This window comes from Euprymna scolopes, chromosome 19 (assembly GCF_053919585.1).
Source record: "Euprymna scolopes isolate OS-2025 chromosome 19, ASM5391958v1, whole genome shotgun sequence".
In the NCBI taxonomy this organism is placed as follows: Eukaryota; Metazoa; Mollusca; class Cephalopoda; order Sepiida; family Sepiolidae; genus Euprymna; species Euprymna scolopes.
In genome coordinates this window covers 13,444,793-13,448,609 of record NC_136500.1, presented here as the reverse complement: position 1 = coordinate 13,448,609, position 3,817 = coordinate 13,444,793, and positions in this window count along the sequence as shown.

The window sequence follows — 3,817 nt, the reverse complement described above, 5'->3', positions numbered from 1 at the left end:
ATTAAAGAAAACAAACTTAGTCTTGGTAGCATTTTTGTCCCCATTCCATTACAGATTGAAGGTCTTCCTCTTGGGTTTCTGCTATTTCCTTAGATATGTGCTCATTTGTTTTCCCGTCGTACCTGTTATAGAGCGTGGTGTCGTCTGCAAATATACCTATCTCAGTGACAATTTATCAGGGCGGTCATTTATGAATATTAGGAATAATAAAGGTCCAAGGATAGGCCCCTGAGGTACTCCCGCATTTATATCATACATTGTAAATGTACGACTGTCGAGGACAACCTGAATTCTTCTCTTACTGATTAAAATCCATCAGTCTTTTAATGGGAGTTGACGGGGATCAAGTCGTTAACGACACGAGCTGACGACCTAGGTGTTCTAAGTTCGAATCCAGCTCAATCTAAAAATCATTTTCAATTAAAATGCAGTTAAAAAGAAAAATATCGGGGAAACCAAAACTAACAATAGAATCTTCGGACTAATACGGATTATGACGATGAAAGTCTTTTAGTTTCGAAATTCTTGTATTAGCCGTATTGATTGCATAACTGCTGTGATCTAATCGGTTGCATTCATGAAAATAATGCAGTTTAAAAGCAAGAACATTTCAAGCAGAATGTTGTTCATTCGAAACTAGCGATGTGAGACATGAACTCGTGCTACAGAAGTTCATGTTTCTTTAGCAGTCTGACTCCAAAACTATGGACCGCGAGTAAATTTTGCGACATATTAAAAAATGACTTTTGCTCGCCGAAACTTTACTGCATGGTATTAAGCATCACATCTGTAATCTAAGGAAGTCGTTTATTTAACGTTCGTGATATAAAAGTTCATATTTCTTTAGGAAAAGTCCGACTCCAAACTATGTACTGGAAATAAATTTTGCGACCGGGTCCTAGTGAAAATCTGTTTTGCCGCTTCGATGTCTTAATTTTTTGTTTTCGAAGACGATGATATTATAAACACGCATTAGTGGCATGTTTAGTGGCTTGCCTAGTTGCAATGGATGCGAATAATAGACTTGTTGCAAGTAAGAAATATTTAGCTACGAAAAAAAGAAAAGAAAAAACCCAAAATGTCAATAAATGGGAAAATAGCAAATATCTGTGATTTGGAGTCGACCACACGGAATACAATTTCTTCATTTTAGAAAAAATATTCGTACATATCCAAGGTTCCCTATTCCTTTTCTACTTGAGTTTTGCCAAGAATAATGACCGACTAGATACGAGATCCCCCTAGACAATATTTTTTTCGTATGCTGGTAGATTACCAGCTGATTTGCTCAAGTGGTCTTTTTTCTGTGTCATGTCTGAACGTATTTACCATGTACTGGATAAGGTGGGCGAAGCCAGGGCTGTAGCTCTTGCTATATCCAAGGCCTTTGACAAAGTCTGACATAAAGAGCTGCTAATGAAAATTAAATCGTACGGTATAACTGAACGTATGCTAAATATAATTAGATCCTTCTTAGACAATAGAAGCATACAGGTTGGCATTGACGGACGTACATCTAAAAAGCATAACATTAATGCGGGAGTGTTCCAGAGGTCGATCCTTGGACCATTAATATTCCTGATATTCATAAACGACCTCCCTGATAATGCTGATGATGCAACGCTCTATAATATCCATGAGGGAAGAACAGACGTACATAAATCTAAGACGATGGAAGAATCATTAGAAAATGACCCCTATACTATAGTGGAATGGGGCGGCAAATGGATGGTAACATTTAATGCTAGTAAAACTAAGCTGCTCTCCTTTAACAATTAAAAGACACCTTTCCAACCCCCCTATATCCATGACAAATAGCACCCTACATGAGAATTCTACCTTCAAACACCCCGGTCTAACATTTGCGGGCAATATGAACTGGAATAAATATATAGAGGACATTGCAAAAGCTGCTGCAAAGAAGGTGGGCTCCCGTTATTGAACTAGAAGACTACTAACACCTGAGAGTATCTTGTACCTTTACAAAGCCACCATTCATCCATGCATGAACTATTGTTGCCACATCTGGGCTGGTGCATCTACCACTTGTCTATCCCTCTTAGATAAGGTCCAAAAAAGATTTGTCAATCTAATCGGTCCCACTCCATCAACTAAGCTCCAGCCCCTATCCCATCGCCACAATGTTGCATCACTATGCCTGTTTTATAAATATTTTAATGGAATGTGTTCTGACGAACTCATTTCACTTGAACCCCCTCGACGTACATATCCCCGACAAACCCGTTTAGCAATAAGATCTAACCCCTTCACTGTTGATGTCCCTAAATGCCAGAAAGCTTTCTATTCGAAACGTTTCTTCCCTCGAACAGCTAGACTTTGGAATTCCCTTCCTGCTGCCTGCTTCCCTGGCTGTACTGATATGTAGAAGTTTAAATGTAACATAAACAAATATCTTGTTAATCTTTCCTAGACATGGCCCCAAATAGTAGCCCCTTACGTCCAAGTGGCGATATGCTTTGTAAGGGGTGAACAGGAGTAAAAAAAATCTCAAAATATATCGCTATATATCCCAGCTGAGGGCAGAGGGAAATTAGTTGACTCTCTGGGCATCTGATAGCCAGTTAAGTTTGAGTGCCCCTCAAAGATATATGACTTATTAGGCTCCAAGTTTTTGGACTCGTTTTTGATTTTGGGGGAGAATTCTTCCGTTACAGCACTGATTGAAGCCAGATTGAAAAAGTGATAGATTTTGAAATCGAGCCACGATTTTAGACTAACAGAACGAGCGGACGACCATGGCCTGTGCATTGAATGCAATCAGACGCACGTTCATAACATTAATATGGGAAATTGGATCTAATTGTTGTATGAAGCATACGCGATTAGAAAAAGCGATATAGTGAAGGAAACATTTCGCCTGTGACAGGTAAAGCTAATCAGAGCCCTCATGTCTACGAAGCTCGCCGTTGGAACAGTGAGTGGCTACAGATACCAGATTGTTGACTCCAAATCATCAGACTTGTTCGGCCTTCACGAAGAACGCAGTGGCTAGGATGAATGGGACCAGATCAACCGACTCCGGGTTAATGTTGTTTGAAGTAAGTGAAGTTTGTTAGGCTTAGACTTTATGTAGTGTATCCATTATTGAAGAGCACATCTGTTTGCACGTATCTAACGCGTCTTGTTGTCAGCTTTTAAGTTCCCAAGAGATATGTATATGATGTCAGAGGAGAGTAATGATGGGAGTGATGAGGAACGATTAACTATTTTTGCATTACTGCACTTATTCGTTTTGTCATCCACTCTTGTTTGTTTAATACATTTTCTGAGGTTTTGTGTTAATCTTTCATGCAGATTTATGGATTTCTTAAACCAGTATGCAACTATTCCATCGAAAGAATTCATTATAATACAGCTTCGTATTCCAGTAGCTTCTTTACAAGAACTGAAAACCTGTGAAACTGTTTCCTGCTGACTGTTTTCCTCCTATCAATAACTTTGGTCTTTTCAAGACTTAGTCCAACAGACATCTTATAATTTGCGATAATCTTCTTTACTTCTTGTTAGCTTCTTACGTGAAGTGGCTTCACGTCTTGTCGGCTGGGGGTTCCATAAAATAATTTTTACTCGCCCTGGGACGGCTATTCTTCTAGCTTACTATCTTAAATAAATATGCTGCTTAAATGCGAAATAAAACACTTTGAGGATGTCCAAATAATTTTAACTGGAAATTCATATATTTTATGTATAGTCGTATGTTAGTGTGTTAACAACTTTGTTCATTTGAGTCGCCCATCTTTGAGATCATATGTCCCTGTTGTTGTTTTTTGTAAGCTTACACAATGCGTTTGCTTAG